The following is a 16260-nucleotide window of genomic DNA, read 5'->3' as shown; positions in this document are numbered from 1 at the left end:
GGTATAACACAAATCACTACTGCTACCACCAATGATAATAATGATAAAGGAAATAACAAGGGAACAGAATACAACACCTCAGCACCGGCCAACCGATAACTCGCCCCCCAAGCCCAACCAAGCACTGACCCATACCTCCTCCAACCTTGCAGACTCCCAGCCCTTCCGGCTAACTCCCAGTTACTTCCTGGGCATGACATGCTGTGGTATGGAATAGCTCTTTGGCTAGCTTGGGTCAGGTGTCCTGCCTCTGCTTCCTCCCGGCTTCCCCTCCTCCCTAGCAGAGCATGAGGCTCACAAAGTCCTTGGCCAAACCAAAACATCCTTGTTATCAGCTCTGTTCCCAGGCCGAAAGTCAAAACACTGCACTGCACCAGCTACCAAGAAGGAGAAAAATGACTGCTGCTGCTGAACCCAGGACACACTCTCAGTCTATTTTCACTCTCTACTGTCTGCAGTTCAGCTGTATGACTCCTGCTGGGGTCAACAGTGGCATCCAAATAGTTGAAATTCCAGCTACATTTATTCCTTTACTTTCTTGACATATTTAATTTAAACAAAAATTTGATTTTCTAAATACATTATTTGAAAAGAGCAAATGTAAAAATGATAGACAAGTAATTAATTCATAGCAAAGTATGGACAAATTCAAAGCTGGCAAAGCAAAGGCTGGCATGGCCCAAAGTCTTTAATGCATGCTGTGTGAATCCTGGATGTTGTGGTACAGCTCACTATTTTATTTGGAAGCTGTATTTATTCAGTGGGTAAAAAAAAAAAAAATCATTTGTTATTATATCCTTTTCTATTTTGTGACCTGTTGCTTGAGAAACAATAACTTAGTTAAAAATAAACAATTAAAATTAAGTGTTCAGTGTTTAGGAAAATGTCTTTCTTTAAAGAAAGATACCTTTGAAGTGTCTTTAATAGTATCTTAAAAGGGTAGTATTTCAATGGTACCATGAGTTTTGGAGACTGTTTCACAATGTAGTGGCTACACCTTGATCTTCCAATGTTGCTTGTTGAAAATTATCCCTCGTAACACCTTTTCTATCTTTTCTTCAATAAGAAATTTCATTACTAAGTTTGATTTAGGAGTATTTTCAGTGCTTTTATCACATTTAGTTACTGGTCTTGGAGGAAGAGGATTTCTTCATTTTTTATTTCTTTCAAGTCAAATGTCTATTTTATTTATTGCAGAAGATGCTAGAGCTTTGCAGGACTGACAGAAGTTATGTGTTGTGGCAAGAAGCATCTATATGGGAAAAAAGGAGGACACTTCAGTTCTGATTTAGGAATCAGGAGGGTATTTCTTTATGCAGTGGATTAATTTAACGAAACATTTATAAAAATCACAGGCTTAAAAAAATCATGACAGGACATTCCTTATAAAAGTTGTATCTAGACTAAACTGAATAATATTTTTAGCAATTTGAATTCAATGATTTTTATATAAAGATAAAAAGGAAAATGATGAGTAAATTCTGAAAGGCATTAAACAGATATGTTAAAGTTTTGCACCTAATCTGGCTGAAACAATGGACGCTATTTTCCGTTGCCAGACCTTTGAGTACTTGCCAAGCTCCTGTATTTCTATGTACTTACGACTTTTCATAAATATTTCCATTATATAATGGTGCATAGGTCTATAGTTAGTATATTCGAAAAGCTGACATAAAACTAGTGCAGAAAATATTTAAACGGAGCTTTAAGTTTTGAGGTTTGTTTGGTTTTAGATTTTTATTTTTCATATAAAGATATGCAGGAATAGCATAAATCAGTTTCTTGAATACCTGTCTTAGTCTGGCTAGAGTCTAACCAGTACAGCCAATGACAATCTCAGTTCCTGCACTGAGTATCCCTGGAATAGAAATACAGAACAGACTCATTTATTCCAAAACTGCAAACAGGTCTTTGCGTATCAGTCCTGTTTCTATTAAAGCAGATACTGCTGCATAGTTTTAGGGGATGTGTGTGTCATAATTCTGAGTTGGCTTAAGTATTAAGTCTTCCACAAATATAAAATCCTTTCCCCTATGCTCTGTAAATTACTTTGAATTCATGAAGGTATTGTGAATAATAGCAGATTATAGTTCATATGGCTGCTAAATCAGATTTTTTAAGTTCACAGCCATTAGGAAAATGTCCTGCTATGTGCTATTCCTTTATTAAATCGTGGAAGGAAATGTTTTTGCAGAAGTACAATACCATGTTCAATTCTTAAATGCAGAGCTCCCTTACACAGAAAAATGTTTAAGACCTTTTGTACTGTGTAATGCTAAGTGCCCGTTCTACATTCCTGCAATGTATTTACTTACTTTATTACAAGGAAGCAGTCGCTGCCTGTGTCATTAGCAGGTATAAACAAGTGATGAAAAATCTGGCATAAATATGTAGGTTGAAATATAAGTAGCTTTATACATAGAAGTAGATATATTTACATATGATTAAACTGCCTATAACCAATGCTTTTGTATGTTTTCACTAACAATTTTAATTGCAAAAGAAATCCAAACAATCTGAACTGTATTTGCCCAATATGTAGTCTTAATATCCTCTCAGCCATCTATTCCAGTAAGTATAATAACTTCCATTTGCTTTCTTGGCATGTTCTTTCCTTTCTCTGAAAACTAAGGAAATAGGTTGACTGGGAATTTAATATACACTTGCACTCTAAAATCAGGAGAAGCATCTTCCAAACAGAAGGAAAGAAAACAGCAGAAGTCACTTCTTCTGTCTGGACATCCAGTAGGAGATGAAAATTAAGCCAGCATGTTCCATTCTTCACTACTGAAAAGAGATACACAGTCTTTTTTAGTGAAAGGTAGTTTAACTTCCCTATTTCCTCCTTTTAGTTTTTTTAATGTAGCATTGTTATCTTTGGCTCATCCAAGTTCAGAAGTTTATTTCCTACTCAAGTAGGAAAACAACTGGACATGCAAAGGAGAAGCATATGTATGCCAAAAACTAGTTACCTAATTATTTTAAAGCTACTTGAGATAGAAGAAATATATGAATATATATGTAGATACATTTATCGTTAGTGCATAGTTGTAAAGCAGGAGTATGTAACCATCACCCGTAATAAGTGAAAATCTGCATAGGTATTACAAGCATCATCATTTTATTATCAAATGTAAAAACACTACCCAAGATGTTGGTAGTAATCTGTAACTAGATCACTAGGTCTCTCTGTCAGTTTTAGGCTTGATCATTCCATAATTATCAGAAAGGGTGGATGGACTTTGATTTCTAAAGTCCAGATTCATATGTAATGTCTAGAATCACATTAGTACCAGTAAAAGATGGCATGAAATAAATTTTCCGGTTAACTGATGGCATATGGGAAAAGTCTGTGCTAGTTAATCTATGTGGGGTTAAATTTCATTTCAGCAGCTGGCAAAGCTTGTTACTCTAATAATTGGAAATAATCAATACAGAAACTGTTGAAAATAATCAACTGCATATAGGAATATTATTGATGAGCAAAATGCCATTTGCTATTTTTACTGCCTTTTATTGTATTTATATTGTAATTTAACTACCTTCTAATTAGTTTTAACTTAGCTCAATTGGAAGTAGTAAAACCTACTTATCTAATAACTGACACGCATCATAAAGAAACATACAACCTCCTTATTTCCCCTAGGTCAGTCATTCATGAACTAATTAACTAAATTTTTGTTTCCCCACTTTTTTGAAGAAAAGCAGTACAATTGAATTTGTCCTTTTTCCCCTTCCCAAAGCAAAACACAGAAACAAGCTTCCTCCCCCCAAGCTGCATTCTTAACTGTTAAAATATCCTAAAGCACTTGATCACGTTGCGTTTTAATTTCCAAGCCATGTGTTGTATTAGTGAAGTGCACATGTTACTGATTTGAGCTGAAAGTTCTCAGTCTGTTTAGCAGAACACCAGGCTGGCACGAACGAGGTCCTTGATAGGTCAGAGGCCTTAAGTTGACATCTTTCTTAAATCTTACTTTTGTGAAAACTAGAAGCACAGGTCAGGGCAGCTAGCTGATGGCATTGCCTCTTACAACCACTGATTAGATTAGCTCAACATTTATCAACTACACACAGACTAACACTTAACCTTTTAACTGCAGAGTTTTGATGTATCCTTATTTTTTAATGAGGATGTTATTGTCCCAAAGTGTTGCTTAAAGCTTTAGTGCAGGTTTTTTCTCCCATTTAGCTGACTAACAGGCTTTAAATGCTTTAAAATTCAAAGTGCGGTGTTTATAACTGTGCTTTGTTTTGAAGTCAAAAGCTGAGAAATTTTGCTCTGGAACAATTTATTCTAAATATTTCTATTGTATCTGTTCCATTAACCTAGAATTCAAGATTTAATTTATAGCTCGCTTAAGTGCTAGCTGGTTTTTATCCTAAACCATTAACAGAGAAATATTTACAATTGGCTTTTTCCTTACGAAAGATGCCGTAACTTACTACTTTGGATGTACCTAGTTACTTGTAACTCATTCTGAATATGGACTGCAATCACCTGGGTTTTGAAAACTAATTCATATCTCTACAGGGAGCAAAGTTGCCCGTGATTCCACATCCAGCAGGCTGAATTCAAGGTTTTAATTCTCTGTTTGAATTTGGGACCTATAAGAGATATATTTTGCTAGTTACAAGTGTGGGCACAGTAAAAGACTGCAAAAAATATTGTCACCAGTAACCTAAAATAATCCTGAACTTACAGACTGATTGGAAGATTTGAAGCTCTTACTGTGAGAAACCAGCAAGCAGGTAGCAAAAAAACAGCAGATGCAGGATTGTACAATTTCAATGTAGGAAGCACTGAGATCTCAATACCATACTGAGGTGAGCCTCAGGTAGCTGGGGATTGTAGTCACTGCATTTCTGAACTGGGGTCTTCCAGGGCCCAGGAGTGGCTGAAACAAGTGCCAGTAGTGGCAAACCGTGACATAACACTGGCATCAACAACCTAGATATAAAGAAAACTGAAATTACATTGTGAGTATTGCCAAGTATATTATCTACAAACAGTGTAACATCAACAGGGCAAAATAAAAGCAGAAAGTCACAAATAAAAAAATGGGAATGTTTACTAAGTAATAGCATTAACTAACTGGTCCACTGTGGTTTAGTTTTGTGTTGTAAATCCTGACAGCCAGTTATTTTTACCATGAGCAGCTGGGGACACTGCATCTATTACTGTCATTTGACTCCATGAGTGTTACTTTTTATTGCACAGGTCAGTTAGATAGAGATTTCCTTAGGACCTCAGCATCAGGAGTATAAGGTATGAAGGACTTGAAAAGCACATAGGGTGGGTGACCACATTTATGTATCACCTAGTGAAAATGCCTTGTCAGCAATGAAGAGGACTGTCAGTGGTCTAGAATAGTATCTGCTGCTTCTACTTAAAAGGAAGCATTAAAAACTCCATTGTAAGCAGTAAGTGTCTCTCATTACCATCTAAGTATCTGGAATGGGAATTTCCACAAAGGGAAGAAAGCCCAATTCAATAAAAGTTTGGTTTGGGGAGTAGGTCTTCTTTTTCATTATTAACAACATTACCTCTTCCTATGTTAATGTGATGTCAGTAAAGATGAAATGTGTGAAAGCAAAGTAGAAATTTTAATGTATGGTTTATATTTTCAAATCCAAGTTTGTAAACAGGACAGAGGACACTAATGTTTTCGGGGGGGGGGGGGGGGGGGGGGGGTGAAAGGTGGGGAGAAATTCCTGTTTATGTGCTTCTGAATTTTTAAAACCAGTTTTGGGAAGCAGCATTATTTTCAGTCTGTTTTTCACCTGCCTTTAGACTGTGTGTTTCAGCTCTATGCCCTAACTCCAGTCTGGGTGTTCCATGGCAGACTGCCATATTCATACCTGTGTAAGCAAAATGTTTCTCGTATGGTCCCACTAGTAAAAATAGTGATCTTGGAGCAGGATTCCAACATCTGGGGGTGGAAGGGTAGGCTGACAGCAGTAACCAAACAGATCAAGACACCATACCAAACATGAAAGTTTCATTAATCTAGAAAAGAAAAGCAGAAGAGGGACTTGCATTTTTTATTACTGAGTCTCATGTTATCTAGCCATACGTAAACAATTTATTTTCCTGCTTAAATTAACCCTTTGATATTGCCAGATGACTTCAAGGCCCTATTTTGAATCAGTCGTGTTGTTCAAAGCAAACACTGTTTCCTAAAAACATTTTTTCTTAAAATTTAATTATATGCTCTTTAGAAAATGGTTAGACTTAGCACTTCCATCAGTATCACTGCAGACAACAAAGTCAACTTGAATATCAGTTATTATATTTGAAAGTGGTTATTTTATTGTTGGCAAGCAATATGAAAAACAGACGTGTTTAGGTTTAGTCAAATTGTGGTTGGTGGAAATTAATATACCACTCTCTAAATAAATTGAAGCCATTTGAAACTGCCCAGATCCTGGAAGTTAATAATCTTGTTCTATGAAAAACAAGCTCAATATGATGAAAGCTGGGTTTAAAAACCATGGGCGTATGCTATAGCTAACATAAAATGGTGGCACTTCATTGTTGTCACTGTTGCTATCTAAAACACAAAGTGTAGTGGTAAAAAAACATTGCAGTAGTAATCAGCTTCTATAAGCTCATATTTTATCACATAGTAGGGAAATAACAAATTTACAGTGGTTTTATTGTATTATACTTATTAAAAAACAAAACAGTTTGGTTGAATTTATTGATATATAAAAGTGACTCTTGACTACTTCTTAGCACTTCCCCTTGGCATCAGTTAATTTTTTTAAGTGTTTTAAAGGTGGTAAGTTGTTGTAAGGTTTGTATAGCTTCCCATTCACAGAAACCACACAAACCATAACAATAAATATAGTATTTACCACTCTACAGTATATCAGCATTATTTTTGAGGTTGCATTCTGTTTCTATGAACGCCAACTTTCTTTTATTTATAGTAGGCAGGACTGTGGGCATGTGCTTAATTTCAGGTGAATACTTTAGATGTTTCTACAACATCCATGTGCTAATGCATGAGTGGAGTTTGGTTGTCTTTATATACTTCAGCATTTGAGGACAACCAACATGATAAGGCTGAAACTTTCAGAGATATAGAGAACATTTCATATTTTAACAGCTTAGATTGTCTACAAATCTATCCTGCCAAATGAGGTAAATATATACACCAAGCCTCAAGCCAGACTTCTATTAGAGTGAATTTTTACTGGCTTGATTAAATGCATAGGATTTGGAAGATACTAAACAGTCTTATACTTCCCTCCTTAAAATAACTAAAATGTTATCCTTGGAATTAAGCGCTTTAGGTGCTTTGTCACTTTCAGTAGAGAAAAAAAAAAGCGCAATCTGCAGTACATCATGTCTGTTTTGTCTGTATATATCTAGGAGTAAGTGGGCTAAATATGAGCCAATACATCTGTTTTCTGTAGGTACATCAGAGGTTACGCAGCTAGGAGAAAGCTATATAAACTTAAGGATTGTAATAGCACACAAGTAATGTCTCTATCCATTCATAAAATCAGACTAACAAATTAAAGAGTTTTGGCCATGGAAGTGATAAAGTTCCAAACTAGTTTCCCAAACTGATCAGTGAAAGCAAAAAAACTATTTTTCAATGAACTTCAGTCAGTGTGTGAAAAGTAAAGAGTGGTTGGGGTTTTGCCAAGATGTAAATGTATTATAAAAATATCCATTTTAACAGTGCTTTCCACATTTTTTTATTCTTAAAAGTCAGTCATTCAGAAAATATGCAGTTTTCTCTTTACTCAGCTGTGTCTTGATAAATTCAGTTTGTCCTGTCATAAAAGTTGTTACAATATTCATGTTGATTTTGCACATATGGAATAGACTCCTACACTGAAAATAAATTGTACAATCTGCTTGGTTTTCAAAACAAAAAATAAAAAATACCCCAAAACAAATATTTTACATTCCTTTTATGCATTGTATTGAAGTCCTGATGAAACTAACTCTAAAAAGAATGTGTCCTCTTAGAATTCAGGTAAATGTCATGAATCTATAATTAAAAGCAATCACACTTTCATCTGGAAAGGGCAGATTATTCCTCTATATCATGTACTTTTCTTTAATCAATTTAATAAATTTATACCTAAAGGGTGGGTGAGTGGGGGAGGGAGACCACAGAAACTTTTTTCTTTTAACACAGATTGTCCAGAAGGTAAAATTTATGGATTAGAAAGCAGGGGTGGTACACAGAGTTGGTTGTAAAGTTACTGAAATCTCGCTACATTTGCCTTGTCGTGAGGAAAAACAAAATTTAGCCAAGATTAATTTAGCATAGAACATCCCATCATGAGCATACTCTGTCTCACCTATATATGCATACATATTCTTGTATATGTAAACTTATATAACTGTGCTGCTTTTTACTACTAAAATATATAAATCATCAGGTTAGCTCTTTCTCTGAGCTTATTCTCCAGGAATCTTTTCAGATATAATTTATAAACAACTTTAAGTTAAAAGACAGGACCATGAAGTGCAAAATAAATACTGAGTTCAAGTTGCCAGGTTGTGTTTCATTTCTTACAAAGCTTACCTCCAGTTTTGAGGTGAGCTTTTTGGTTTTTTTCATTTACCTCTTTTGTACTTTTTGGAATTATTTTTTTTTTTAATATAGAGATCAGCTTTGCATTTCTGGAGGTCTGCAAGTGGATAGCATTGTTCATGGAAAACAAGCTACTACTTATAATAATTTTTTGGTGTCTTTTGACACTTCCTTTTGGCTCAGCCATTAAAGCAGACCTCTCAGAAGATACATACATGCCTGAGTATATTAACAAAGATAAGCAAATACTAAAAATCTGAAAAGCTTCATCAGACTGCACTGGTGATAAATTCATTTATGCCATTTTTATGCCAAAGCACTCCAATGGCCCATTTCTTTGATTTCTTACAGTATTCTTCTTTCCTTTATTTAAAGATAGTCATTGTCACTTCAGAAAATCTGTGTTTTCTTGGCTATTGGGGGCATTTTTGGACAGAGAACAAAGTTTTCATATGTTTCAGCATTTCTGCTGCAGTGCCAAAGTATAGTGTCTGCTTCAGTTCAGCTGAGACTATGTAAATTATTTGAATAAACTTGAAATGTTTGCTTTTTGAGAAAGCAACATTTTGATAGTTTTTGATAAGGCAACAACTGCAGTCCTGCAGTGCACAGTATTTAATGTGGATGGCTGTTGTGGCTCTGAAGGATCATATCTCCCCCTACTCTTTTTTCATAGTACATCCTTAGAGTTGAGGAAATCTAATCATATTCCAGCATATTAAAAGGAGGGAGGAAATGCCATTTAAAGCTGAATTACATTTCCACAAACTAAAATGAAAAATTTCTTTGTCAAAAATTTTATATGTTTAATTTTGATCAAAAATTACTGAATTTTAGTGTTGCTAAAAGTGGTAACTTCTGCATTAAAACTCCAAATTGTTAGTCTGACCTCAAACTGAGTGTTAAAGGTTGAGTGTCCAGATTTTGCACAGCCAAATAGTGATATGGTGCATTCTTCACTGCTTCTCTGGTGTCTGTACAGGTGGAAATAGCAACTGGAAAAGTAAATTGCTGGGACCAAGCTGAATTATGAAAGCATGCTAGTTACAGCAGGGTTTTATTAGAAGAACTGTTTACTAAAGAGCCACGGATAACAGTAACATGAGGCATCTCATGTCCATCCCTGACTTCTTAATAAGACAGACTTAGAAGTGATTATAAACTGGCAATGGCATTTTATTTTTATTTTATTTTTAACTCTGAAAGCAGCTTTTTTCTTGCTTTTATTGAATTTCTGGGACTGCAATACAAGGAAGCATTCATTACTCTTAAATCTGGTACTGACAAGTCATGCACTGCAAACATAATTCATGTTCAACTATTATTTTGTAATTCTGTATCATTTTGTTTACATCTCATCCTGTTTCTTGTATTGATGTCAAATTATGATATAAAAGACAAATAGAGTTGGTGATCAATGACTAAAATACATGCTGATATAATCAAAATGGCATAAGAACAGAGGATCCATTAAGTGTGGATCATAATGTATGCCAGAAATTAAAATACATGGCTGTGAGATGCTTTAGTGTCATGTGAGATTTCAGTGCCTCTGTTTACCTTCCATTCATGTAAGGGAATCATGAATGAGATAGAATGCTTCAAAATAAGGAAAAAAAATAGAAGTAGTAAACAAGGTTATATCTCAAGAAGAGAGTAATTTTTTTGTTCATTACTGGTTTTAATTCATTTTGAACTATTGCAAAAATTTCCACATCATCATGCTGACCACCTTGCTTTTTCATATTGCATCCTGTGAACTATAAGATGACTGTCTGTGACTTAATGGGCAGAGCATTATTTATGAGATACATTTTCTTCAATTGCATTTGGAAGGTCCCTATCATACAGTCCAATGGATGCAACTCCTGATTGAATGGTCAATATTTCTTTGTTTGTGTTTTAGTGAGGTAATCAAAATCATTTTGCCCCCACATTTTGAAAAAAAAGACCACATATATAAACAGGTCTGTGTAATATATGTGTGTTTATGCACAACATCCTTAACATTAGGCACTATTATTTTAAGATACTGACTATTGTAATAGTTTTACATTAAACCTACAAAGACAGGGAATTCAGAATTACTGGCCTACCCTTCATACAGTCAGTGAATTATATCCAGGCACAAAGTGGTGAGTAAAGATTTTTAGCCTGATCTCTGAATTTCTTTGTGGCTGTGGGTCTGTCAGTCCTTTAACAATACACTAAAGCCGCTGGTTAGGGGCTGTGGTTTAATATGGACTCATGCACATGGCAGAGCTTTTACATTAGTGCTATTTCTTTCAATGCGTTATAGTGAAATTGTATTTTAAAACTAGGCAAACTATTGATGCTTTTATTGAATGGAATAATTTATTATTGAAATATTTTAGTCAGTTGACATTTCATCATCGAATAACAGTAAACATAAAACACATTTCCCATAAGACTGTTCTTGAGAGCCAAATATTTACCCTTCACTTAGTCTAAAGGTAACATTGTAATAATTAGTCTATGGGCAAGATAAAATATAGAATCATAGAATGGCTAGGGTTGGAAAGGACTTTAAGATCAGTTAGTTTCAATCCCATGGTTGCAGGGACACCTCATGCTAGAATGTTTAACTTCCAATTACTATTTTTAAAATTGGCATTTAATTTTACTCTTCATGGAGTATGGGTTTAGTCATTGAAAAAGCTGAACTGTCAAGATTACTTTTCTGGTAATCTCTTAAAATTATTTATTAGACTCTCATGCATCTAGAATGACCAAAATATGTAAAACTGTAAGTCCAACATGATAATTAGTGAGTTTTTGAGATTCATCTGGAAACATTGGAATTTATATTAAATTAAATAAAATTATATTTAATTAAATAAGTAAATAAATTATTTTAAAAGGTGTTTCAATGTAAAATAACTGTAATATTTATTGTAAAAATTAAGAGCTTCACGTTTAAATTCACCTATCTGGTAGTACACTAAAATCGTTAATTTTTTTTCTGTTTTATGGAAAAAATGCTGAGAACAAATAATATTTCACTTAGTCCAGTATACGAGGTTGAAAAAGGTGGTTGCTTGTGTGTCATATAGCTTATCTTTGACAATTTATATTTCTGAAATTGGGAGACCATTTAAATGTCATCATTTAGTATCATCAGCTTTCATTACAAGTTTCTTGGCAGGTGCCAGTTAATGCTGAATTAAGAGGTTAACTTAACTGTCTGCTTTTCTAACATAAAGCTTTTGGGATTTTTTTATTGTTGTCCAGGTGTTTCACCCCACACTTCTGTTTCACATACCTTTCTCCATTTTGTCTTCGCAAAGACTAAATCCATGGTGACAGTGGATTTAGTAAACTTTTTTTCATCTCTCCTGCCTCTCATTTTTTAAGCATCCTAAAATCATGAGTTATATGAAAAGGATTCTTGTTAGAAGCAATATGTGGAAATAGAGGTGGTTCTTCCTTCAAACTTCTGACACTTAGTGGCTCACCCATACAGTAAATATTTTTGTTCTGTAAGTGACTGGACAGGAAAGACGGAGTAGTTGAGTGTACACTACCCCACCGACCCCCCACCCCACCCCCCCCAAAATAGTCATCCTCCTTTTTTATTCATTCAGTTGGTGAATTACCACTCTGTGTGTGTAATTCAGTTGTAGCCATTCAGGAGCATAAACTCACTAGCTGTACAAACAGAGTTAAGAACTGCAATAAAGTGTGTGCATAAAACGGGGGTTTGCTGTCACATTTGATTCAGTTGCTATTGCTTTGTTCAGTTTTACTGTAAAGTTAAGCTCTATTTGTAAGCAAAAGAAAACAAAACCCAAAACTGTTCAGCCGTTTCTGCTGTGATCAAGTCTGTTGGAGGTGGCAGGCATTGCATTATACTCCATGAGTAGGCGCCAGTCACACTTATCTCTGCCAGGAAGGTATTTTACAGGTAAAAATTCTCCGCTGAGAATTTTATGTGTTCATTTACTATTAGAATTGCTCTGTGCTTTATGAAGTGCGGTATCCGCTTTGAGTCCACTTCTGCAAGTCAGTCAGGGGTGAGAAGGTGGTCAGCTGATACCTGGAACCTTTTATGAGCTATGTACACTGCAGTTAGAACCTTAGAAGGAATCTAGAAATTAATTTTAAGGGGAAGGGTTATGGGGCTGGGGAGACAACAAAACAACAATGGAGTGTGTGACTGGCATGGGTATTGCTTTCAGGTAATCTTTTTTCGTTGAAAACTAGAACAGGGAACTAGTGATGGAGCTATTACTCAGGTTTCTGAGGTTTGGAGGTTATGTTTCTTTCAGTGTATCTTTGATTGTTGAATTTGCTCTAGGCTTGAGGATTATGCAAGAGTAACCGGGGTAACACTAAACCAGAAGGAGCTTCAGGTTGTGCGTATGTGTTATAAAAACAAGACAAATTAGAAAAGTTGTATATACTTCTTCAATTAGAAAAGTTTCCTTGTCTTCATGTGTTTGTTTTCCATGACAAGAGAACCTTTGCAGCTTGAAGATGTTACCTTTGATAAAAATCAGACAGTCCGTTATTATTTATGAAAACTAAATTGTTGAGCTGTGTCTGTGGGTAGATAAACAATGGTTCAAATTCATACTGCTCATTTGAAAAGGAGATTGCTTTTCATCTTACCTGTTTTAAAACTCTTTATCTTCCTGCATTCTGAATAACTTTCTGGTATCTCATTTTATAAATATATAACATCTTATATAGGCATTTGTCTTTGTTCCTCAGATAAGGAAAAAACATTTGGGTCTGTATTTAATTTTGTTAGAAGTGGTGGTATAATTTGAAATTGCTTGAGAGTGTATATTGTGTTATTAGTTTCATGCACGGCATTTAGAAATGTATTTTCTAGAAACAGAAAATACATTTCTATTCTACATTTCTAAAATAGAAAAATAGAATAGAAAAGTTAAAATGGAAAATTTTGTCACTGTGTCTAGTACCCATCATAAACACAATGATAAACACATTAAACTCACTAGGTGGGATTTTAAAATCATTTAGTATTTTGGTCCCACTGCCCTCACTGAAAGTTTTTGCTAGACCCAGAGCACTGGTCTCCCTGATGTGTTTGTGGAGGAGTTACACCCCTTCTCCTAGGCTATAAAGGCCAAACTTACCCAGTCTTTCCTGTGAGCGGCTCTTAAGTTTTTCTGGACAGTGCGGTAGCCTTGCTCCATATCTGGCTTTACATGTCTGTCTTGGATGACCTATCTACAGTTTGCAGATGAGGGCTAAGCAAGTCTTTAAGGCAATACAGTATTTCTAGACTTTTACTGAAAATCTGTCTCCCAGGGCTTCATAGGATCATTTTGCGCTTTCCTTAGCTGCATCACTTCACACCCCTTTACCGATCAGCTGTTATTCAGATTGATTTTTCCTTCCTCTGGGAAAGTAAATAGAAATATAATTTCTTTATTACAGGATATATATCTATGTGTAGGTTTGAAAAGAACTGTAGCAATATTTGGGTCTTGCTACAGTTAAGTTGCAGATCATGTACAAAAGTCAGAACAGTTCTCTGTGGTAAAAACAGTAGATAACTTTAACATGGACATAGAAAAAAAATGTTTGCTCTAGTTTCTGGATCTTTACTATTTAAGACAACAGATGTTGTAAGATTGCTCATGGCTGCCAGACAGTGATATCAACAAGTTAAAAGTTTTCCTTTTCTGTCACTACATCTGCTCTTCTATTAAGTTTGTTTATTATGTGTTTACACAGTAGCAATCCAAATATAGTATCTGCTTTGGGTTTGTTTTGTTTTCTAAAAAGTGAAACACAGTTTGAGTTCCTTTAACATAAATATTAGACAATCTCCCACTTCTTGCAGTATATAAGCAAGGTAGTATGCAAATGCACAATTGTCCTTACATATCCATGGAACAAGTTTATAAATCTATTGGGTTTTATCTGTCACTTTTATAGTCATGGAAGAGACTTTTTTGCGAAGTAAACCAATGTAAAAGCAGTCAGATTATTTTACCCACAGGAATGTTACTATCCTCTCAGCATGTCACAAGACATCGTTACATGCTTCTCAGTTACATTTCATCTATTCCAGAATCTCATCAAGTCACTTCAGTATAAGTATATAAAAGAATTAAAAAATCACTCAGTACCACAAAGCTCTTTAAAGTCAGCTTTCCATAAATTTGCACAGTACTAAATATTGGCAGTGTTAAGCAAATGAGAGCAAATAAGTACATTAAAGTGGAAATATTGCTTAAGCAAATAGAAGCTGTTGTATACTGTTCTATACCATTGCTTTAATTTTTTATGTGGTCTGACTTGTTTGGGTTTTTTTCTTTTAATTAAATAATGGTTCAGAAGTGCCTGTATGTAATCAAGAAGTTATAAGTTATTTTTTTATTCTTATTTTTGCTGCTTCAGCTGGAATTATAGCTCTCTTAATCTCCTGAATTTACCATTTTTGTGCTGTTGCCATAGTGAAATCAGGTAGAGCAGGCAAAGCTGTACTCTTTCTTCTCTTTGAACTTAACTAAAAATAATGCTTAATCTATTGGTATGGCTTTTTAAAATGTTAATGTGGATTTAGCAGTTGTGGAGAGGGAAGGTATTCAGTCTCTAAGTGGAAGTCCTATTTACCCTCAGCAAAAATACAATACCTGTATGACATCTTTAGGCCCAGGGAGCCTTGAGGAAAAAAATGTATATGCCAGTGTCCATTTATACATCTTGCTGTAAGATACTTCTGAGCAGGGAAGGAGAGTGGGGCAGCTGGGTTTTTTTGACTGAGTAGCTAGTTTTTGAAACCACTCTGTTCCAAATGATGATTAGTCTGTTTGCGTCTCGGTAGCCTGATCATGATGATAACTTCATCGTTGGAGGAATTCCATAAAGGAAAGACTTGGTGTTTAAAAGCTCCTAATCCTACTGCTTATTCATCTCATTCTTCAGGAAGATGTGCCAGACTTGCTGAGTTTATTAGTATTAGTGTCTAGTAATATGCAATAGCTAACTAAGCTGTACTATTCTGTTGTGCACAATCCTACCTCTTAAGTCAGTTCAGTTACTTAAAACCATGTGTAGAAGTTACCTCAAGTGTAGGAATACTAATTTGTAAAAGATATGGTACCTCAAAGAGACAGCGAGTGATTTTCAAATCTTTGACAAAAGTCAGGGACTGGTATGGAGAGATCCTAGAAGGATAAGGAAATAATTCTAATTGCCAAAATGTTCTCTGTTAAATTTAATGAGGTGCAGTTGTTCTTTTTTCTCATTTACTGACTCTGCTTTCCTCTCTCTTTTTTTTTTTTTTTTTTGTGTGTGTATGTGTGTTTGGGGTTTTGAATTTTGTTTTTCTTCCACACAGTGGTCTAGCTTGATCACATAGGACCCCCCCCCCCCTTTTGCTACAGACTGAGGGGACTGACAGGAAAGATACCTTCAGTATCTTTTTCAATGTCTATAGAATCATAGAATAGTTAGGGTTGGAAAGGACCTTAAGATCATCTAGTTCCAACCCCCCTGCAATGGGCAGGGACACCTCACACTAAACCATGACACCCAAGGCTCTGTCCAACCTGGACTTGAACACTGCCAGGGATGGAGCATTCACAACCTCCCTGGGCAACCCATTCCAGTGCCTCACCACCCTTACAGTAAAGAATTTCTTCCTTCCTTATATCCAATCTAAACTTCCCCTGTTTAAGTTTTAACCCATTAC

General features: G+C 35.2%; 1 protein-coding gene and 1 long non-coding RNA gene across 6 annotated transcripts in view; one reads left to right on the top strand and one right to left on the bottom strand.

Annotated features, from left to right (window-relative positions):
• LOC130605061 (uncharacterized) overlaps positions 1 to 5906 on the bottom strand; it is a 68175-nt gene extending 62269 nt beyond the window's left edge. The window contains exons 1-2 of the long non-coding RNA XR_008973604.1: positions 5863 to 5906; positions 4819 to 4951 (exon numbers count right to left, since the gene is read on the bottom strand). This is a non-coding gene — a long non-coding RNA (uncharacterized LOC130605061). The remainder of the gene's footprint in view (positions 1 to 4818; positions 4952 to 5862) is intronic.
• The window catches only part of CDIN1 (CDAN1 interacting nuclease 1), a 129006-nt gene that overhangs the window by 98773 nt on the left and 13973 nt on the right, over positions 1 to 16260 (top strand). The gene's annotated exons all lie outside the window — the stretch shown is intronic.

This window comes from Pezoporus wallicus, unplaced genomic scaffold (genome assembly GCF_028554395.1).
Source record: "Pezoporus wallicus isolate ANWC-B61680 ecotype Strahan unplaced genomic scaffold, APGP_CSIRO_Pwel_v1 contig_5418, whole genome shotgun sequence".
Classification (NCBI taxonomy): Eukaryota; Metazoa; Chordata; class Aves; order Psittaciformes; family Psittacidae; genus Pezoporus; species Pezoporus wallicus.
Note: the sequence above shows the minus strand (reverse complement) of the source record. Positions and strands in the feature narration are given on the sequence as shown.